Here is a 25948-nt window from a genome sequence, read left to right on the forward strand (position 1 = left end):
ATAGAAATGTTACTAGGGCATTAATAACACAAGAGGATAATAACAAGAAGGAATTTGTAATGCCCCACCCAGAGATCCTTGGAACAAGGATGAAATACAAGCCGTGATATATTTTTTGGAATCATATAGATTGTAACAAAAGACTTAACCACCATCCTGGCAACCAACAAATCTCCAAACGCCACTACCCAAACTGATACACACTCAATTGGAAATTGAAATCCAAAATGACAACTATACAAAGAATCTAAGATCTATCAGAGCATGGTAATTTAAGTAAACCCAAAGGGTACTAGAATCACCAAAAAATTATTCTCACAAACCAGTGAAGATGCCCTTTATTTTTTGTGCAAGGACCATGGACTAACATGTTTTCATGTGAAGATGTGCAACATGCCTCACGAGGAACTACCTTCTATGTGAGGATGTGTACCATGTGACATGAGAAAGTTCTTTGGCCAAATAGCCAAAGCACCCAACACTAGTGTTGGGTTTTGTGCAAGAAAGTGCCAAAGGCCACATAAAGAAACCCAAAACACCATGTGAGATCTTGCATCCTTGTGTGAGCAAGCACAATTTTGCATAAGATCCCAAGATAACGTGCCAAAACCAAAAAGGCAAAAAAACTAAGGGATAAAGTTTCTCCACATCAGGGAGTACCAGATCCACAATTTGAGGCATAAACACTCAAATACAATACTAAAAGATGAAAAAAACATGTAACCATCAAACAAGTAATAAAGGGGAAAGTATAGAAGGTAAAATTGCAATGTACTTAAAACAAAATCATAATGACTAAAAATAACATCACAATGTGCAGAACAAACAAACTAAGTATACGAATCCTCCCAACCATAATAGCATCATAAGACCATCATGGGCCCTACCATCCCCAACACATAACATCCCAAGCTATCGAACATATCATTCATACTATCATAAAAAGGACATCGCTACTAAAACATGCTAGAAGTAAAGAATAAGATAATCCTACAAATATAGATAACATCATCTATCATATGTTAATAATCATAATATGGAAATGTGTCAATAAATAACACCATCTAAACATGATATACAAGCATTCTAATGAAATGATAAATCACAAGAAAGTATACTTTGAAACCCAAAGTACGAAGTGAAAACATCCAGCAATGGTCACACTAGGACAATAGATCAACTCTGTACACTGGTCCCTAGCACTGGTATGGGTAGCTATGCCTCCCAACCACATGTCACCCATAGGTCCACTCCTCACTATGCTGATGGAGATAATGATCCAACCACAAACACACATAAAGCACAATGTCTATGGCTAACACTCACGCCAAAAAATATGATGACTGAAACCAAGAATAAAGACAATGCATAAACTATAGGTCTTGGTCAAACACTCAATGGGATACTAAGTAGGGGATGACATAATGGAGACTCGCTTGGCATTGACAAGCCCAAGCTTAGATTGTACATTTCAATTCCTCAACGGAGGGTTCTACACACATATTTTATTATCTTAAGTTTTATTACCACCTAGTGTTTTCTTTAGTTATCACTTAATTAAAACTTCCTCTACCAACCCTATGGGACAAGGTCACTAGGATGCAAGATAAAATCCCCCTCCATATGCTACCCTAACCTACCCATGCTCATCTAACAATGATTGCCCATAGGCATGCAAATTCCCAACCCAACCCCAATGATCATAACTTCCAAAAGTACCATAGAAGATCGAGCGTCACAAGTCACTCGACAAATGTATGTGCATGTACTCATGTGTGGCACACTACCATCATGAAGATCATAAACAAGGACTAGATGAGAACAAAATGCAAAGAGTCACTCAACTAAAAATAGACTCAGGACGACGGATGTAGCATGCATTCAAATGCAACATAAAAAGTTCAATAAAGATTTGATCGACATCCAAATGGATGATCCAGGTCCATGACCAAACTCATGCCATGAAAACTTGAGAAAATAAGGTGGCCAAAAAATTGAGGTAAAATCCCCCAAAAATGGAAAACTTCAAAATTAAAACCCATTTGGTCTTTGGGTTCTAAACCCCCAAAAATTTAATAATATTTGGGTTTAGACACCGTACACAAAAACAAACAACATAGTGACACAAAACCCCAAACCCCCATCCCAAAAATAAGGAAAATGTTCATACTCGACCAACTAGGCAAAACTAGCAAATAAAAATGGAGGGGTACACTAGTTCTCATTAAAAAACAAAGGGTGAAACAAAGCAGAAACAAGAAAACTGGAAAGCCCTACCTAATACCAAAAGGGGCAAAAATTGAAATCAGTCTAATAAAATAAATAACCCATCAAAATTGCCAAAAGTAATGGAAAAGCAAGGTCTCCTTGAGTCAAATCCAACGAGACTAATCTGACGAAAATCCCATGCTCACAACTCTCAGAATGAAAAAAAATCCAATCCTTCAAGAAGAGGATTTTAGAAAAGCTATCCAATTTTCTAATTTCAAAAATAGAAAAAGTGAGAATACAGATCCTTTTTTCAATACTTATTCACTTTTTGAGTGAATAGTTGATTAGGGCAAATAGCCAATTAGACTAGCTAGACTCTGAATCGACCCAAATGAAAATATGTTTTCCCTTGTAATGGGAATTCACCTAAGGTAAAGCTACCAAAATTTAAATTTGAGAAGATTTAAAGCCCAAAAACCCAAAATCATAGAAAATCATGTAACAACTTTTGTGACAATGGAAACCTTTAAATGCATAGACACACTTACTGGTCTAATCACATAATGCAAATGAATTCAGATTTAATAATAACTAAAAGGTCTAATTAAACATTTAAATACGGATACGTCAACCATACAAGGACAACATTGGTAAAATATGAATAGTTGAATCACTAACTCCATGTGCCACTAGCAGGGATAATATTCCTATAGACTAAAACACATGATCAAGTGCAATTGCATATAATATCATAGCCAAATAAATAATGCATTGAATACCTAATTAATCTATTTACATCACTCATGTTTGCATAAAGCATAAAGAGACAAGAATGAATTAAATCACCATAGCATAAAATCCATTAGATAACATAATTAGAAAATATGTCCAAATACCATATAATCATATATCATCATAGATCTACTATCATCTCAAAATGACATCAACATAAAAATATAATAGACTAAATAACATAGTAGTAAAGCATCTATGGTACTGAATCAAAGTATAACATTTGACCCTCAACTCATCTCAAAGTACATATAATAAGAGTATCAAGTATCTCTCAAATCAAAATAGACAAGGTATAGACTACAAACATGAGAGGCACTACAAAATTGGTTATATACTATGTTAGAGAAACTTTGGTCTCCTATGAGATGAACTATATTATTATTGAGAAATATTACTTGATAGTTTTCATTGCATCTCAAAATATGAGACACTATTTGTTAGCTCATTCTATCAAGCTGGTGGAAGAGATTAGTCCCTTGAAATATTTGTTGAATAAATAAATACTACATGAAATTTTAGTTAAATGGGTTATTATTCTTAGTGAATTTGACATTGAATATGTTGAACAAAAAGTGATTAAGGGGAAAGTTATTATCGATCAGCTGGATGAAGCACCATTGCATGATGATCAACCCTTGATATTGAATTTCTTGATGAACCTATAATGCACCTCCTATAATATATACATGGAGAATGTTCTTTGATAGTTCTTTCACACAACAAGGATCTGGCATTGGAACTCTATTTATGAAACCTCAAAAATACTCTCTTCCAAGGTGCACAATATACTTTTTACTTTTACCAAAAATATTATTGAATATGAAGCCTTGATTAATGGTATTACAATTTTCATTGAGTAGAAAGTAGATGAACTACATATTAATGGAGATTTGAAACTTGTCATTAATTAATTAAATTATTTCTTCCAAACAAGATATAAAAAAATATTATTCTTATAAGAGGATGGTAGATGATCTAAACAAGTACTTTCTCCATGTGATATTGCAATAGATTCTATGAGCAGGCAACAAAGTAAAAAATGCTAGGAAACCCTTGCCTCAATTGTACAAATGCTAGTGTATGAATCCTCTTATAAGTTTCTTGTTGAGATTTTATTTTACCCTACCTATGATTCCCTTGGTTTCTAGCTGATTTTTTCTACTATAGAACATGATTCATCTCCTACCGTCATGCTTATTTCTATCTCCACAATCAAATAATCCTAGAAAATTTTACTAAATATGAGAAATGTCATCTTGTCTAAAATACTTCACAATACATAATATTAGCAAATAACTTGTATAAATGAGGTCTAGATGGTACCCTTCTTGTTTGTCTAGAAAAAAAAGAGTCCAAATGTGCATTAGTTGAAGTACATGAAGGCATTTGTGGATCCCACTCAAATGGCCATACACTAGCCTAAGAACTAGTTAGGGTTGGTAGCTATTGGCCTAATATAGAAAAGAGAGCTATTAGATTCGTTAAATATTGTAATAAGTTCCACCTTTATGGTAATTTGATTCATGATCCAACTAGGGAGCTAATACCATTCATATCTCATTAGTCTTTTTAACAATGCAATTTTGATATAATAGGACATATCCATCGATCCTCATTTAATGACCACAATTTCATTATCTAGGATCTATTGATACCTTGAATGTGCCATTGCTTCCGTCATCCATAGTCAACATGCCCTTCCACAACCCTCAAGTGGGAGGAATGAAAGTTGGTGATGCATGGGATGACCTTAGAATAGTAGGGCATTATAATAAGTAAGATGGAATTGATGTTGAGAGCCCAAATCCCATAATCTTAACATTAGTACATTTCCCTAACAATATCTTGAACATAATGATGACCTTTACTTTAGGCACCCCTTACATATCCATCCCCCCACTATAATGTCAGGCCCTATAGGGAGGGGTGATGCCCCTATATAAACTCTCAACCCTTTCTAGAGTGTAGTGGGGGCCCATTCTAAAGTAGCTCCCTCCCTTGCCATATTTTGAGCCATATGAGTTAGGAAACTTTCAATTACATAGTACCAAACAATTTTGTTACTACTTTTCTATAGAGTTTGGGGTACTCAATGGTGAAATCATCATCGGCTCCACCAAACTTGAGATTTTCTACTTAAAAGTTAATCAATTTTCCTTGCATATGCTTTTGTGCACACACACAAGAAGGTGTTATATATATATATACACACACACACACATATGTATATGTATATGTATATACATATACATATGTATACATATGTATATGTATATACATATACATATGTATACATATGTATATGTATATACATATACATATGTATACATATATATGTATATACATATACATATGTATACATATATATGTATATACATATACATATGTATACATATGTATATGTATATATATACATATGTATATGTATAGATATACATATACATATATGTATATACATATGTATATGTATATACATATACATATGTATATATATACATATATGTATATACACATATATGTATATACACATATATATACATATGTATATATATACATATACATACACACACATACACACACACACATGTGTGTGTGTGTGTATATATATGTATATATATACATATGTATACATATGTATATATATGTGTATATACATATATGTATATACACATATATATACATATTTATATACATATGTATATATATGTATATACATATGTATACATATGTATATATATATGTATGTATACGTCTATATAGATATATGTATATGTATATACATATGTATATATATATACATATATGTATATACACATATATATACATATGTATATATATATATATATATATATATATATATATATATATATATATATATATGTATGTATACACACACACACACACACATAAGAGGCCATTACTCATAATACTTGGTGAATATCACACATGTTAATGTCAAGTGGGTCATTACTTAGTGTACTTGGTGAATGTCATGTTACTTAACATTTAGGGGCCCATTACTCTTAATATCATTTCTTAGAGTACTTGGTGAATGTCATGTGACTTGACACTCAAGAGGCCATTACTCATGATATCATGAGATGATATATAAATGGTGTATATCTACTGATCAAAGATATTCTTAAAATTTTCCATTCTTAGTTTTACATTGAGGTAATATTATATCTTCTGTTTATCCTCCCTAGCTAAGAGGGAGTTTTGATGTTTGGTAGCTTTAGTTGGATAAACCTATGAGATAATACTATCGTATATTTATTTATTTTATACACACATACATATTCATTATATATGTATATATAAAATAATGTTAGAGAACTTAATATAATAAAACTAAATAAATACTATATATATATATATATACATATTTATTTATAAATGTCATTATATTAATAAAAAGAGTATATGAATAGACATGTATCATGAAGGGATATGCCTCTCCATGTCTCATCCACAATATAAATAAGAGAGAGATTGTTGCCTTGAAATAACACATGACATAGAAGAAATGCTATTACATTTTTAGTGATCTTAAAAAGAAATAGTTGGAAATGCAAAATCATGAAAATGACAAGATGAGAAAAGAGGCACATCAAGATTGTCTCCTCGACGAGGAGTCTAATCTAGTTTAGAATAATAGTTATGATCCTATAAGTGTTAATGCCTCCTATTCAAGGGAGACCATTAATTTATACATCTAAGCTATAGACATGTTATTAGGGCACTACTATCACAAGAGGGTAATAACAAGAAGGAATTAGCTATTTACTATGTTAGAAAAAATTTGGTCTCCTATGACATGAACTATACTATTATTGAGAAATATTACTTGATAGTTGTCACTTCATCTAAAAAATGAGACACTACATGTTGGCTCATTCTATCAAGTTGGTGGAAAAGACTAGTTCCTCGAAATATTTGTTAAATAAGGAATATGTGGAATGTTAGATAAATGGGTCATGATTCTTAATCAAATTGACATTGAATATATTGACCAAAAAGAGATTAAGGGGCACGCTATTGTCAATCAGATGGATGAAGCACAATTGCATGATGATCAACCTTTGAATATTGAGTTTCTTGATGAACCTATAATGCATCTCATGTAATAGAAATGGAGGATTCTCTTTGATAGTTCTTTCACACAACAACAATATGGTGTTGGAACTCTATTTATGACACCTCAACAATACTCTCTTCCAAGGCATACAAAATACTTTTTTCTTGTACCAAAAATATTGTTGGATATGAAGCCTTCATTAATGATATTAAAATTTCCATTGAGTAGAAAGTAGATGAACTACATATCTATGGAGATTTATAGTTGGTCATTAATCAAGTAAATGATGTCTTCCAAACAAGATATCAAAAATTATTGTCTTCTAAGAGGATGGTAGATGATCTAAACAAGTACTTTATCTATGTGAAGTTGAATAGATTCTATGAGTAGACAACAAATTATAAAATACTAGGCAACCCTTTCCTCAACACTACAAATGCCAGGGAATGAATTCTCTTTCAAGTTCATTGTGAAGATCTTATTCTACCCTACCTATCATTCCCCCAATTCCCAAATGATGTTTTCTACTATAGAACATGATTCATGTCACTACCATCATGTTCATTCCTATCTCCAAAAACAAATAATCCTAGAAAATCTTACTAAATATGAGAAATGTCACCTTGCCTAAAATGCTTCATAACACATAATCTTAGCAAATAACTTATTTAGATGAGGTTTAGATGGTACCCTACTTAGTCTAACACAATGAGTCCAAATGTGGCATTAGTTGAGCTACATAGAGGCATTTGTGGATCCCACTCAAATGGCTAGACACTAGCCCAAAAAATAATTGGGTTTGGTTACTATTGGCCTAATATATGTAGGGAAGCTATTAGATTTGATAAATCTTGCAAGAAGTTTTAATTTTATGGTAATTTTATTCATGCTCTAGCAAAGGATCTAATACCATTCATAACTCATTATCCTTTTTAACAATGGGATTTTGATCTAATAGGACATATCCATCGATTGTCATCTAATGGATACAATTTCATTATCATAGCTAAAAAATACTTCACAAAGTGGGTAGAGGAAGCCCCTCTTCTTTACACAACATATTCATTATGAACTATATCACCAATAGATACATCATTCCCTCTTCTATAATCATAGATAATGGGATACAATTAAAAAATAAAGATATCAAGGAACTCTATAGCAAGTTTAAGATTACCCAACGCTGGTCTTCCATTTAATATGCTCAAGGTGATAGATAGGTTGTAGCATCAAATAAGACTATACTAAAGATCTTGCACAAAATGATTAACAAATTTGGAATGGACTTTCACCTTCTACTAAATCCATCTCTTTGAGCTTATAGAACAAGTATTAGAACACCTATTGGGAAACACCCATTAATTTGGTGTATGAAGCTAAAGTTATACTATCTTTTGAGGTTTAGATTTCCTCCCTATGGTTTTCTCTAAGAGGTTTGATTACTAATGATTATTATTGCATATCTAGGCTACAAGATATTGAACTATTGGAGGAACATTGTTAGATGACATTATATCACTTGAGATCTTATCAGAAGAGGATGTCTATGTGTTATTAGAATATTGTATAACACAAACAATTTAAAGTGGGTGATCTTGTTTCAAGGGAAGATATGAAGAATCGACATCATAGAAAATGAAAGGGTAAATTTGAACCTAACTAACTTGGTCTATACATTGTTATTGTAATATTTTGATTTGGTGTGTATCATATATCAAGAACAAAAGAAGAATATATTTGAGATCCCATCAATACCCTCCACCTAAAGAAGTTCTACAATGAACATTCCATTCTTAGAAGGTTTGTATATGTCTAAAAGATCTATTTTTAATATTAAAATTAGAAAAAATCCTCAAAAATAATTATCCTAGCAAAAATGTAGAAATAAGTGCCTTGATAATACCCCCAAAAAAAGGATGAAAAATTAATAAAAAATTTGAAAAATGAAAGAACAAAAAATTTGAAAAAGAAGAAAAAGCACTTTGATAAAAACTTGGAAAGTAGGCATCTTGGTAACAAAAAGATAATATCTACCATGTAGGTGAAAAAATAGTAAACACGCGTCTCTTGTACTTTGATGTATTTTCTATCAAGGAATACCTTGGCTTCTTTACTACTTTCCTTTGCTTACATTTTTCTACTTTTAATTTATTTTCTTTTCTACATTTTGTGCTTTCATTTCTTTCTTTAGCTTGTGCATAGCTTAAAGTAACTCATATGATATCATGATTTATTCCTAGAAACTTCATGGCTTGAAGCTAATCAACATCATAGTTTTGGGGTAATTGACATGTAATAGGGGGAAATGTCCTAGAAGCTAAATCAAACCATCCTTATGTCAACCATTATTTGTCAAATATGAGACAATTTTCTATCTCGCAACCATTGAAGGGTTTTTGCATTGACACTTTAAAAACACAAAAAATAACAAATAATAAAATATATAAACTAAAAACAAAACAAAAACATACTTGAGCTATGAAAATATTTTTGTGTGTTCTTGGTTAAATTTCTTGTTATTCCCCTTGAGAAACTTTGGGATGTCTATCTTGACTAAAGAAGGACTTGGGGCATAATATGTTCTTTTTTTTCTATCTCTTCCATGATTGGAATGCCTCATATTCCTTGACTCATTTTGTTTGGGTGCTACAATGAGGTTGGATCTTCTCCTTGTCTGTTTGAGTGATTTTTCAATACTATTGTAATTTAGATAACTACACTAGGATGTGAAAATATATGGTTCATTGTGGATATACAATGCTAAATTATATCCTATTTTATGAGGAATAATGGGTTAGAAAGATCTAGTATTATTACATAGAATACTAAATATTACATAGTATTATAAAGATCTATATTATGTTTGGCATGTTTTTATGCAAGAAAGATTTTAGTCATCTTGGTGCTTATATTCACTTGCTAAATCAAGAGGAAGGGACATTTAGGTCATCTTGTATTCTCATGCCTCGATGTGTATGTTTACTTCCAACAATATATCCAAAAAACCATATGAATTTCCTCATGGATGCTTCACTAGTGAGGGTTTTATCAAAATATTGTATCCCAAAATTCCCAATGATGAAAATAAGCTAAAAGTTTAGTGACTAAAGTCCTAGGATTGTGTTCATTTTAGGTTTTCATTTAATGGATTTAGTGTGATGCATTTAATCTTTAAATTGTATGTGATAAACTATAAGTGGGAGTTCTAATCACATTTAGATTCTCATCATATAGAAGTCCTAAGTCTATTTCTCAGATCAAGATCAAAATATGAGGTCATTTACCTAGTCAAAATTATGATTAAATTTTTTAGATCAAATATTGTTGAAGAAGAAGAAGAAGAAGATAATTTAAATCAAAATAAGAGTTGTCATTGATGTTAGGTGGAAAGAACACATCAATCCCATGGAGGAATGACAACATGATGCAAGGAGCTCCCCTTAATACCAAAAACTCATAACAAAAATATAGAAATAACATAAAATGCGAGAACAAAATATGGACTTCTTATTTACACCACAAATGTGGAATTATAGAATTCACAAGTATAATATGCTAACCCACATGGGTGCCTTCATTACAACAATCTACAAGACAAGCTTCCAACTATCACCTAGAGCTGTCTTAGAGAATGTTTCAGTCTTTCTTAAATAGGCAGTTTTATGCTACTTGAGAAGGTTCTAGATGCTCAAACTTAATACCTAGGGCCAAAAGACCCCAACAATACACATAGAGTCGGCCAAATACATCGTTGACAAATTATTTTAGAAATTTTTTCAGCCCAACTTTTGAAGGCCATAACTCACAAATTGTTACTCTGATTGGCTATTATAACCACTTTTTGAGAAAGCTAGCTGCTGATCTACAGGCTCAAAACCATGCCAGTTCCCTTCCATCGAGTTTTTGGACCTCATGCAGGCACTCTAAGGCCTCCAATGGTGAGCTTGAAGATTTTTCAGCAAATTTTTCCATTGAAAGTCTGCAATAACTTCTTCGATACTTATGCTTGAGCAATGGGATTTTTATAGTAGGCTTACAACTGTAAAATGAACCTTCTTGTAGAAAATGAGAACATTTTGAGCTCATATGAAAAAATTACTAAAAATAGCAAGTTCCCATAAATAGTAACCACCCTGTCTACTATTCCTTATTAAAATAGAAAAGACTGAAATAAAAATATTTTTAGGGTGATGCAAGATTGCTCTTACACCCAAGATGCTCTTGCATCAGACAATTGAGGTAATTTGAGAAGTGATCCCATCACATCTCAGGTGTTCAAAGGAAAACCAAGATGGTTAACCTCCTCCTTTGCTAGCCATGATGAATCCTCAACTGGTCTCCCTTTCCATCTGACTAGATATTTCTCATAAGTTATGTTTCTAGTATTTTTTCCAACATGACTGTCTAGTATCTCCTCAATCTCCTTTGTAGCCGAACTAGCTGCTGGAATGCTCCACTACACTTTTGCAACTTCATCTCCATCACCTCCTTTATAATACTCTATCAAAACTAAAATATTAAATATTGGTCAAATATTCAATTTAGTAGGTAACTCCACTTCATACACATTTCCAAAATCATGCCTCTTCACTATCTTGCATAGTCCAAACTTCTTCATCTTTAACTTATTATATGTACCCACTGGAAAATGCTCCTTTCTCAAATGAACCATGATTTCATCTCCACTATGAAATTCCTTATATCTCCTTTTCACATCTACCTTAGCCTTATATTGTGTATTTTTCTTTATGATGTGCTTCCTCACCTCATGGATGTTCTTCAAATGTTCAACAAAATCTTCTGCTTCAACACTACTTATCTCTCCTTTATCCAACCGCCTTAGTTCAAAAGCATTTCTAGCACTACTCCCATATAAAATCTAAAATGGTGATTTACCAGTACTCCTATTGACAGAATTATTATATGAAAATTCCATTTGTGGTAAAATCATATCCCATCCTTTTGGTTTATCTCCAACCAAGCATCTCAGCAAGTTTTCCAAACTATGATTCATAGCTTCTGTCTGTCCATTAGTTTGTGCATGATGTGATGAACTGAACTTCAAATCTATCTTCAAGTTCTTCCATAATGTACGCTAGAAATACCCAAAAAATTTGGTATCTTGATTTGAAACTGTATTCTTTGGCGAACCATGTAGTCTCACCACTTCTTTTAAAAACAATTCTGCTACATAAACAACATCACTAGTCTTCTTGCAAGTAATAAAATGTGCCATCTTTGAAAACCTATCGACCACCACAGAAATAAAATCATGCTTGTGCTATGTCCTCAGTAATCCAAGAACAAAATCCATGCTAATATCCTCCCATGGCTTCTCTAGTATAGGTAATGGCTGGTACAACCCTATATTTTACTTCACTCCTTTTGCCATCTAAGATAGTCTGCAACTTTGCACAAATTTCATCACATCTTGCTATAATTGTAGCTAGTAATAATTTTTAGCAGCCAAAGCTATGGTTTTATCTCTGCCAAAATGTCCAACCAATCCTCCATTATGCTTCTCCTTGATGAGATTCTCTCTCATTGAACTTTTGGGAATGCACAATTGGCTTCCTTTGAACAACATATTACCCTAGATCATGAAATCCAACCACTTTGTCCTGTCAAGTGTAATAGGTTCCGTACAAGCCTTCCATGCTTCACCAAAATCAAGATCATTTGGATACAATGTGCTGAGTTCCTTGAACCCAACCACCTCTATCTGCATTTCTATCAGCAAAAGTTGTCTTCTACTAAGAGCATCTACAACTTTGTTAGACTTACCAATCTTGTGTTTCAAAAAAAATGTGTAACTTTGCAAAAACTCAACCCACTTTAAATGCCTTTGGTTCAATTTTCCTTGACTATTCAAATATTGCAAAGCTTGATGATTAGTATACAAAAAAAACTTTTTAGGAAGAAGATAGTGTCTCCACTTCTTCAATGCTTGAACTTCTCACTAAAATAAGCAACAGGTCTACATTCTTGGCTCAAAATAGCTCCTATTGCAATACCACTAGCATTACAGTCTACTTGAAACACCTTGTTAAAATTAGGAAGTGCTAAAATAGGTTTCTTATCAACTTTCTTTTTCAACAGATTAAAAATCTCATATGCTCCTATAGTCCATTTAAATTCTTTCCTATCCCCTCTCATTATTTTAGTCAAGGGTCCACAAATAATGCTAAAACTTCTTATGAACTTTTTGTAAAATGTAGCTAGTCCAGGAAAAGATCTTACCTCAGTCATACTCCTTGGAGTAGTCCATTCAAGGATAGCCTTCACTTTCTCTAGATCCATTTTCAAACCTTCTCCTGAGACTACAAATCCTAGGTACACCAACTCTTTCTTTACAAAATTGCACTTCTTCAGGTTTATCAACAACTTTCCTTCCCTCAACTTATCAAACACCTTGCAAATATGAATCAAATGCTCCTCTAATGTCTTACTAAAGATCAATATACCATCTAGGTAAACAATGAAAAACCTAGAAACTCCTTCAGTACCTCATTCATGAGCCTCATGAAAGTTCTTGGTGCATTGGTTAGCCCAAAAGGCATGACTGACCACTCATATAGTCCTTCCCTTGTCTTGAATGCAGTCTTCCACTCATCACCTTCTTTGATACAAATCTGATGGTACCCACTCTTTAGATCTATCTTTGCGAAATACTTAGCTCCACTCAAACAGTCCATAATATCATCCATCCTTGGCAATGGAAATCTATACTTTATTGTGATCTTGTTGATAGCATGAGAATCTATGCACATCCTCCATTCTTCATTCTTCTTTGGTGCTAATACTACTAGAAAAACACATGGACTCAGACTCTCTTGAATCAACCCCTTCTACAAAAACTCATGAAATTTCCTACTCAATTATTCACTTTTTGCTGGTGTCATTCTATGCACTGCCTTGTTTGGAAAACTAGCTTCTGGAACCAAATCTATCTGGTGAGTAATCTTCCTCACTAGGGGCAATCCTTCAGGTACATTATCTGATACTATATCAGAAAACTCTTTCAACATATCTGTAACTTCTGTAGGTACCTCCTCTACTTCTTCTTTACTATCTTTAGTAATAATAGAAAAACACATATGCTCATGCTTCATACCTTTAAGAAACTCTTATCCATCAACAAAACATATTCTGGCAGAACTACATACCTTTTTTTCTTTATCCTTCAATGGCTTCAACTTATGTCTCATTCCATCCTTAGTTAGAGTGTAAGTATTTTCTCACCCATCATGTACAGTATGTCTGTCAAACTGCCACAACCTATCCAACAACATATGACATATGTCCATAGGTATGATATCACATAGTACTTCATCCTAGTAGCTTCCAATCTTGAACTTCACTGATCACTACTCATTTTCCATGACCTTATGGTCATCTTGCACCCAAGTAATATGATATGGATGCAGGTGTTTCTACCTTTTCAACTTCAACTTGGTGACCATCATTTCTGACACTAGATTGTCAGTACTTGCACCATCAATGATCACATTACAACACTTATCTTCACATCTGCACCTTCTACAAAACAAGCTCCTTCTTTGTTCAGGTTCATTCTCAGCACTCAAAAAGACTCTTCAGTTAACTAGGACTTCTCCTCTTTTAGCTTCTTCAGAATGTGAGGATCTAGCATCTTCATCAACATTGGAACTCTTGCCTGACCTTCTTTTCTTCAATCTATCCTTCCTTGGTGCTGGGTACATTCAAATGCTCTATGCCCTTCTTCTTTATAGTGAAAACATTATCCATGGAAGCCCCCTCTTCTAGATCCTTGTTCTCTACATCTTCCTCTTTGATCTCTTTTGTTCCGATCATGGAAACAATTGAAATTATTTCCCCTCTAGTTCTAACTACTAATTCCAACCTCATCCTTGTTCTTTTGATCATCATTATGACCACCATAAGATCGTCCACCAAATCTTCCACCAAAACCACTTCCACTATTCTTATTGTCAAACTTCTTGCTTAATTTCTCCTCAACTCTTAGGGAAAATTGGTATGCCTCCTCAATACTGCTCATTCAAACTAGACTTAGCTCATCCTAAATACTTGGCCTTAACCCATTAAGATAACTGGTGACTTTCTCCTTATCAACTTCTGCATGGCTTATTCTAATGAGAACTTAGTAGAACTCTTTGGTATACTCTTGAACAAATTTTCCTGCTTGCTTCAACCCTTGCATTTTCTTCAACAAATCAAGCTCATAATCCATAGGAATGAATTGTCACTTCAGTTTATCTTTCATTTGATCCCATTTCATGATTTTGTCCTTTCCCTTTCTATTTTGCTTCAACTTAACCTCCTGCTACTAGATCTTCACATGTCCCTTTAGTTTTTCCTTTGCAAACTTGACCCTATTAGGATCATTAATATTTTAATATTCAAAGTACTCCTCTAGTTCATTGATCCAATCAATCAGCTCCTCTCGGTTAAGGTTTCTTGAAAATGTGGGAACCTCAAACTTAGGTCTTTTTCCAATCTTGGAGATGTCCCTAAAAAGCCTCTCTTCCTCTGGATTTAGAATTGTGCCCTCTACTTCAACATTTTCTTCTACTTCATCCTCATCCTTGCTTTCATCTCTTATGGGAAGATTCTAACTTCTATGCATTTGTTCTTCCAATGCTTGCATTTATCTTTGGAGGGCTCATATACCCTCAAGTGTAACACTTATAGCTTTTCTACCACGCTCTCTTCGTGGAGGCATTTTCATGCTTTCGCTAAAACCCTAGTGCAAACTGTGTCACAATCGACAATTTGTCTACATGGTCAGCCCAAACCACAGTCTTGGTGTGAACTGCCTCATAGGCGGTGATTTTTCCACACACTCAAGAACTCTAGCTTTGATACCACTTGATGTAGGGAGCTCCCCTTAATACCAAAAACTCATAACAAAAACATAAAAACAAAATAAAATGTGAGAAGAAAATATGGACTTCTTCTTTACACTGCAAATGCAAAATTACAAAATTCATAAGTACAATATGCTAACCAACATGGGTGCCTTCATTACAACAATTTGCAAGACAAGATGCCAACTATCACCCAGAGCTATCTTGGACAATGTTCGGGCCTTTCTTACATAGGTAGTTTTATGGCACCTGAGAAGGTTCTAGATGCTCAAACTTAATACCTAGGGCCGACAAACCCCAACAATACACACAGAGTTAGCTAAATACATCTTTGACAAATTATTTTAGAAATTTTGGTAGCCCAACTTTCAAAGGCCTTAACTCACGAACTGTTGTTTGATTGGCTATTATAACCACTTTTTAGAAATGCTAGCTCGTGATTTGTAGGCTTAGAACTGCGCTAGCACCCTTTCATCGAGTTTTCAGACCTCATATGGGCACTCTAAGGCCTCCAACGGTGAGCCTAAAGATTTTTCAACAAATTTTTCCATCAAAAATCTGTAATGACCTCTCCCATACTTATGCTTGAGCAATGATATTTTTATGGTAGGCTTAGAACTCTAAAATGAACCATCCTATAGAAAATGAGAACATTCGAAGCTTATATGACAAACTTACTAAAAATAGCAAGTTCCTATAAATAGTAACCACCCTGTCTACTAGTCCTTATTAAAATAGAAAAGACTGAAATACAAGTATTTTTGGGGTGATGCAAGATTGCTCTTACACCCAGGATGCTCCTGCATCACAACAACATAAATGGATAAAAGATTATGTGATCAACCAATGAGATCAAAATTATGGTTGAATCATGTATCTCATGTGATAGAGATTTTGTGGTGGAGGCTTCAATGTTTGAGGGCGTTATTGTTGCACCAATTGTGGTTTTAACATTGTCCTCTATAAGTACTTTATTGGTTGTCATGGGAGGAAATATTTCTCCCTCTCTATGTGGTAGTAGCATAACATTAGTAGGGTTGGAGGTCTTTATTTGTCCCTCTTTTGTAGTAGTCAGGGGTTCAGAGCATTTAGCTCCTGCCTCTACTAGTGTTGAATGGGGTCTTGATGGCCCATTTTGTAAGGTTTCCATGTTGTAGAAGGGTGTGCAATTGGATCCCAAATCAAGTGCTCTAGATGGTGGTTTCTTTTCTTAAACTATAGGAAGTTATGCATAGAGGACTAGGGCTAGAGCTAGTAGAGCTGAGATGGTGTCATTTCTAAGTAGTGATTATATTTTCATTATGTTGGAGAAGAATATTGTGGCTAAGATTAACTAGGTAAATAATATTTGACCTAAAATTTTAAATTAAATTGCAAATCTGACCTAAATCACTTCATTTAATTAAATTTTAAACAATATTTGACCTAAATTTTACAAGATCAAGATTAAAACTTGGTTTACCTAAATCAGTTCATTTAATTAAATCTCCTAGCACATTAATTAAATTGAAACCATTTTCTATTTACACATGAAAAATGAATTAATTTGACTTAATTGAATTAAATATCCAAAAATATCAAGTAGTTGAGAAATATTAATTATTTGAGGAAAATATTCAATTATCTTCAAAATTGATAAAAATAAGACAAATCCAAGTTTGAGTAAAAAGTCAAGTATTCATAATTAAATAAACCAGAAATAAGAATAAATCGGTTAACTCAACTATGCATAAATTGAAAAAATGAGTTAATTAAAGAATGCATAATTATAAAAAAGGAATAAAACTATTAACTAAGCTTTATACATTAAATTAAGGTGTTATTTTCCATATCTTCTAAAACCACTCAAAAAGTGATTGGTTAACTTTTATTTTACCTCTTAAAGAATTTGATCAACTAAATGTGCATGCTTTAAAACTCATTTGTGGATGAATATGGATTGTTCATCTCAATCAATTTCAGTCATTAGCTTTCTTGGGTTCTCTATAAAAATATGGTTCCTCTTCTTATTTCTTATGTGTAGTTGGAGAGTAAAGATATTCTTTTGGATTTTCTCTGAGGATATTGTGCATCATATTTTGGAGAAATTGCTTAATGGGTTCATTTAAATTGATCTTTGCATATCATCTTTTAGATTATTCATGATGTTTCTATCTTAGCTTATCTATTATTTCATCTAGATTAATTCATGTTTGCATAGAAAATACAAAAATATAGTTTGATCTTTCATTCATTTACATCTTTTGATTCAATGATGTCTAGAGTCTCTCAGTAACTTAAATTTTTTGAGAGCACTCATACTCACATTGATTTGCATGGTTATTTATATTTTATGTCTTTTGATTATCTAAATTACCTAACCATAAAAATTTAATTATTTATTTAAGTTTTGTGTCACATATGTTGGTACAATTTTCACACACATAGAAAGTATAATTCAAAGTACAGGTGTAGACAAAGTTAAAATTAGAGAAGTGTAGAACGTTGAAGCTTGTAGAAGTAAAATACTTATAGAAGAGATGATTTAATAGACAATAATCAAGTAATATGAAAATAATCATGTACTTCAAGTATATGTCACTCTAAATTAAGGATTAATAAGGGAGATTCCAAACTATCTCTTATAAAATTCTTTAAATTATAGCTATGTTTGAAGAATAAGCTTACCTGCCTAGGTCTTACCAAGCCTAAAGTTCAGGGGATTCTAATTAGTTACTGATTGATCCTCTTAGTTGACCAAATTGTTGGAATGTTTGAATATAAATATTTTCATCATTTTAGAACCTTCTAACCTATTGATTTGAGAACAAACATGACTTTCAAAACATGAAACCCTACTTAAGGGTTTTGGTATACATAGTTAGGGTTTTTAGTTTTATGTATATACACATGTACAATGTGATGAATGTCTCTAATTCTATTTGATTTTCTTGCATCCATTTGATATCATTCTATACATTCATGTATCAAAGGTTCATTATTTTTATTTTCCTTGACATTGTTTCATAGTCACTCTAAATTGCATTATGGGTTTAATATGTGTCATTCACAATCATACATATCTAAGTCATTATGGTTGAGTGTTAGTTTTAGTTTCATCATGTGTTTTCATTATACATTGACTTATGGATATGACCATGAGGTATTTATAATCATGTCATATACAATGTATGATTATTTGAAAAGTATGATAAATGAGAAAATATTAAGTGATACCAATGAAGTATGATTGAAGTATTGTTTAGAACAAAGGTTTAAGAAAAAAATATTATTAATGACAAGATGATTTTTTTATTTAGTCAATTATGTTTTTAATAATACTTTATACATATGTTGAGAATCTAATAGCTAATTAAGACATTAAATTTATGAGAAAATAATGAAAATGATTAAATAGAAGATACACATTTCTTTCATTTGATTAGATTCATACATAGTATGATTATATAAATAAGTAGACCTATAAATCTATACTAAAAACATTAAAAATTATGAAAATTTAGAAACCTTTATGAATCAGAGACATATGCATTGAAGTATGCAACATGAAAATATTTCAATGTATGATAAGTAGTTATGATCTGTAAGTTTGAATTTGATTTGATATGTAGAAAGGGAAGATATATTGAGTTTGATTATTCATGTTTGTATATTGTGCACAATCATTTTACTCATAAATCCCTAATTGAAAAATAGAGAGTATAATTGCACGTTATGTATTATTAGATATAAAATAATGTATTGGATTTAATGATGTATAAGGTATAATTGTAGGAACCACATGACAATCAGATTTACTGATCTATGTATGCAATAAAGTTGGAAAAGAGTTATATTATGGTTGTACAACACACACCCCATTTTTGCCACTTGACCTAATGGGGACACCCTTTTTGGGTATTTTGAGCTTTTTAGGTGTTTAGGGCATCTAGGGTGAACTTGGTTTAGTTCTAATAGGCCAGATTATGGAACCCTCCTAAGAGGTTCCTAATAGGTAGATAACTTTCAAGGTCCCCTAAGGATCCCACTCATTTTTATTCTCACCCTTTTAGTATTCGTATATTTGTTTATGTTTTTCATTTAAGATATTATAGGACTTAGTATTCATATATATATATATATATATATATATATATATATATATATATATATATATATATATATATATATATATATATATATATATATATATATATATATATATATATATATAGTTTCTTTCTTATATAACCACTTTTGCACTTTTGGAATTTGAAGGTATAGAAACCTCTAAAGCTCTAAAAGGTATATAGCCCTTGTGTTCCTTGAATCATTAATCAAAATTTACCAAATTGGCTAACTCTGATCAAGTCTTTGTGTCATCATATAGATTTTTCACTTTCACCATCCAAAATTCTAATGGCTACCCAAACACCATCATCTATGACCCATCCTTCCTAAAAATAGTGAACTCCACAAATATTTTCATTCCCACATTACTTAATCCTTTCAGGATTTCATAGTGCAAAATTCCAAAGGAAGCCATCACCATTTGATCTCCACCTACCCAATCAAGAAGCTCCATAAATGTTTATTTTTGTTTCTTGTCCTATCCATGATGTATTTTTCACTTTCACAGTTCAAAAGTATGTTTGACACCATCAACCCTATAATGGTTATAGTGACTATGTGCCAACACACATCACTTCAAAAAATTACACCATCAAAGTTTCATAGTATGATGACTTGTTTAAACTAAAAAATTCAAAAAAGCCACATCAAAAATTTGTTAGGGTTTATTGGGGATGTCTTATTTTATAATTTGATCATAACTCTTGGAGGCCTTTCCAAGAAAGTAAACAATTCAGAATTTTGTACTAGGGGTAGAGAGTTGGGACTTCTTCAAGTAGACCTAATTGTGTTTATAGGATATGGATCATTTTGGTAGTTATTTTAGTTATTTTTATATTAAATGTTGTGTGGACCTTTCTTTTTTATTTCCAATGGATGATGGGGAATATTCTAGATCCACTAGACTTTGTGTAGATTCATAATTAGACTTAGTTGCTTTAGTTTAATTTCTTTCTTTCAATAAGAATGTTGATGAAGAATCCTTTGTGAATGTAGTGGTGTAAAATATCAAATATGATAACTATTCTACTAATGAAATACCACCTCAAGGTGTATCAAAGCCTGACCAAGATGAGGAACCTACATAGTTAGCTCACCAACATAAACATAGGTAATAACTCCATTCCAAGAGAAAAATAATTCAATAACTCAAAGGAATGGTTCTTCTAGTAAACACTAAGGAAGATCTGTAACAAATGTTATACCATAAATAATATATGAGATAAATCATGCACAACATTGGGGATATCAAGAAGTTTGGTGCACCCCTTTTGAGGTTTATGAAGAAGCAACAAGGGTGTATAACATCCATGGAGCTTCCAATATTTGAGGAAGTCCAAGATGTAACAAAGAGGTTTCACAAATCTTACCTTGGCTTTCTTCCAAAACACTACGTGTTCAATTATGACAAGTTCATTTTAAAAAAAAAATTAGCCAAATTTTTTAGTATTGTATTTTTTAGAGTTACTTCCAACCCCAAGTTTTCAAAGTCTAAGTTTTTAGACATGAAATTTACCTCCAAAAATTTTGGACTTAGTCATTTCTTTGTGTTATAAGTTTTTGGACATGATCCAACTCCAAAATTCTTGAGCTCCATCTTCGAGAGTTAGTAAAATTTTGAGGATGCATTTTCAAAACTTGGTTGCAACTGTTCACATAACTATAAAAATTCTAAGGGACTAGACTAGTGAAGGTACTGGTGTGACAAGTTAGAATAAATTTTCATTTATGTCAAGGTAAATAATGAACATCAACCAATGTGAATTCATGACTAGTGAAGCATTGTGAGCACATGAGTGTGACTCCAATTAACATGTATGATTGGAGAAGTAAGAATGAAAAGCTAAGATGAGGTAGTAAAAAGAGGAATCACACTAAGATTAATTTTTTCTAAGTATATATGGACTTAAAGGAAATTTTCAAGCAAGAAGACAAGCTAGTATGACAAACCAACATGAAGAAATTAATGATATGTCATACTAGCAAGATGGATATGCAAAGGAAATCTACTCGTGACTTCCTTGTTAGAAAGAAGGTGGATCACTCTTGACATTTTATTTAATAGTTATGGTACTATCACATCAAGGACAAATAAAAGAATTCAAATTTGAGTTCTTTCTAGTAGTGCAAGCCATTGAAGTCATAGAACATTTGTGACTTCCATTCATACAAGTAACATCTGAAAAGAGAGGAACACAATAGAGATAGGAGTACAAGCTAGACATAGGCTAGAGAATTCAAATTTGAATTCTCATATTAGGGTTTAAAGCTGAGTGTGTAAATTTGATTGAAGAATTTTATTTTAAATAAAAAACTTAGATTGTAGAGTGTAAGAGAAAGAACCCACAAAGTTGAGCTAACTATACATCTAAAGAAGAGAAGGTTGGTGAAGAAGAGTCAAGAACAATGTGGGAGAAGATAGTATGTTGAGGAGAGCTAGGATATCGATCAACATAGTGAAGGAGTTCTCTACAACCAACAAAAATAAGCATATAGTGATCATGTCTGAGTTATAGAGCCAAGGGAGGGAAGAGAAAGGTATAAATAGGTTCAAGTGTATCTAGGTGAACTATATCCATATAAATTTAGTAGCTAACTTTTTTAGATCAAAATCTCTATGATTTTCTAATCAATACAAAAAAAAGCCTCATCAAGGAAAAACTTTGACAAGGTCGTTGTAATCAAATCCCTTGACATGGGGAAACATTAGATTATGTTCTAAAGTCCTTTAACCATGTTGCTACTGATTGGGAAATAATCTCACAAGTATTTACTAAATCCCTTAATCGAGTGACACTTGACAATGTCCTTGTAATCTTCTAGCATAGATAAGATCTTGACCTAGTGTACTTCATAAGAGTAAATTTTTTGTGAGGATCATCTCACACACTGTAATTTTCACCCTAGTTATGTTCCCATGAGATAAATACTTGTATTATGTGATGCTATATTTTTCTTGTTTGTTTTTTTATTAATCTTAACTAGTTGAGTCATAATCATCACTAACAAGAAACCAATGTGAGGGAAATAAAGGTAAAATAATGTGAAGTTATTAGAATTTACTGATTCACCCCCCTTAGTATATTTATTTGTGTGTGGACCAAAAATTTGTATTAGAGACTAGGACCTACGAAGGAAGGAGTCTAAAAACTCAAGGTAAAAGATCAAGATGATGAAAAGAGAAGTAGCAATAAAGTTTTCAAAATAAAAGTACAACTTGTGGTACAAAAAGATGAGACTGCATCTAAAAACTCTTGGATAAGGGCACTATAATCAAAATGAGACCAAGTATGTTGGACTTATTGCTCCACTCAATATGGAACAAATAATAGAAAAATATATTCATCTATCTACCATGGATAATCTAGTTTGCACCCTTTCATATGCTAAGTATGCAGATGTAGCTTGAACCTTGATACCACTCATGAGATGTGGGAAAAGCTCAAGATTTTCTATGGTAGAGATAAGCATGTCTAGAAGACTAAAGATGATATCTTAAGAGGGAATAATGAAGAGAAGAGAATTAAAGGAGGAGAGGACATTAGATAGTATGAAAAGAGGGTGAAGGATGTCATGCTAGCCATCAAAGCTTTTGGAGGTACACTACAAGAAGATGATGCAATAAGAAAGATATTGAGAACCTTGCTATCCAAGTATTCAATATGAGTATTATACATTTGGGAATTGAAATCAATACAAAAGGTCAAGGTATCTATCAATGCCTTGATATGAAACCTGATTGAATCTGAGCTAAGAAACTATAAAAATAATTAATCAAAGGGAGAAACTATTGTCAAAGCTTTAGTTGCACCCATTGCACCCTAGAAACGAAAGGAGGTAGAAATAACTTCCAAGTATCAGAGAGACCTCGAGAGTATCTATATTGAATAATCTAAACATGAATATTTGGAGGCTCTACTAGCAAAAATATTACCAAGAGGAAAAGGGAAGTATAAGGGTAAGATTAATTTCAAAATTTTCAACTATAAAAGGTAAGAAACTTTGCTACTAGATGAGATGAGCCAATGAAGAAAGAGATGAATAAAGTATGGATAAGATTCAAATGCAAGTAGAAGAAGAATTATTGCATTTAAAAGGAGGGTGTGACTAATGAGGAGTCAAAAAACTTAGATGATGATGAAGGAATAATATTTGTTACTATAAAAAAGGAAACACTGGAAAGAGCCCTACTATCAAGTACCGACCACAACAATGATTGGATCATAGATAGTGGCTTCTCACACCACATGACTAGTGAAAGGATAAAGTTACACAAAGTGGAAGAGTGCGATGGAGCAATGGTAAGATTTAACAACAACCCTCTATTAGAATCTCAAATTGGTTTTGACTAGTGAGTGTCTATAGACTTAAGTCATTTACCTAGTTCATGCCAAATAGGTAACATATGCCAAGCACAACATATAAGTTAGAACATGCTGAGTAAACAGTGAGTGCCGAGTCACTCATATGCCAAGTCACTCAAGTGCCAAGCAGAGAGTATGTGTTGAGTGGTTTAGGAGTCAAGCAAGCAGTGCATGCCAACTCATTCAGATGCTGAGTGATAGCATTGAAGTTAGTATGTGCCGAGCACCAGGGACTTCAGATGCTAAGTAACATAGTTTTCTCATAATTGTTTGTATTGGCACAAACTACTATATAAACCATTTTTGAGCTAATTTAAAGATTGAATTATGATATTTTGGTGACAAGGATGAATCTTGAGTTGGAATCCCTATGTATTACATGCACCCAATTAGGTAAAAGGAAGGTTTAAGTGATAATATGGATGAATCATAATTGTTGATTCATACCTAATCCTAAATCACCTAGGTCTTCTTAAGGAGGATAAAACCTAAACTTCTTATGATCAAGAAAGGGAATGAATGAATGATCAAGGAGAGTTTTGCATGCACAAACTAGGACATTCATGGTGACCGAGGTATTATCATTTGAATTGTATTGTAGAATCAATTAAAGGAGAATAGAGGAAGGAAACATTGAACAACAAAAAGTCTTCTGACCAAGAAGGATCAAGTACACAACATAATAGAGGTGATCTATCATCAAGCATCAAAGTGCTAACTGCAGGATCATTGTTGAGACATTCTAATAGGTGAATCAATTAAATCTCTTAATAGAGTAGTCCTAATAGGATATATTGAAATCCTCTAACAAGGTGCTTGCTTAATTGTGAGTTGAAGTCCTTTAATTAGGCACACTTCTAATAAGGTGTTGATATCCTCTAACAAGGTGAGACCTAACAGTCTTTGTAAGCCTTTAATAGGGTAGACCTTTCATAGGGTAGATTATGGTTCATGATCAAATTTTGTAACCTTCATTGGATACACTTTATTACTATTGCAGTGAAGATTTTTTGGTGTCATCCCTACCCTATTTTTACCTTCTCATTGGAGGGTTTTTGGGTAATCATATCTAGTTCCATATATGTGTGAATGCTTACTTATTTACATGCTTTAGATGTATATGCTTTACATGGTATTTCAGTTTACTTATTGAATATGTGAGATGGATGTGTGGTGAATACTTTAATGGGCCAAAGTTTAAAGCACTGATTCACCCCCCTCCCCCCTCAAAAGTTTACCTTTCCTATTGTAATTCCAACAATTGGTATCAGAGCCTTGTTCTCTGAAAGTGAAGCTTTGTAGCTTTGATGAAAGATCTTGGAAATGGAAGTCTACAAGTTGGGAAATATTATTAAGAACTAAGAGTTTAAAATACATCTCATTCTACATCAGTTGAATGAAGCAAGAGAAGATCTAAAGAAATCTTTAAAGAGAAGGAAGGAAATTACTATTGAGAAAAATGACACAAAATACCAAGAGATGGACACTACTAAGGTATTTGCAAATGGGAACTCTAATGAATT

The sequence above is a fragment of the Cupressus sempervirens genome, chromosome 1 (assembly GCF_028749045.1).
Source record: "Cupressus sempervirens isolate cs-2001-9-10 chromosome 1, ASM2874904v1, whole genome shotgun sequence".
NCBI classification, from domain to species: Eukaryota; Viridiplantae; Streptophyta; class Pinopsida; order Cupressales; family Cupressaceae; genus Cupressus; species Cupressus sempervirens.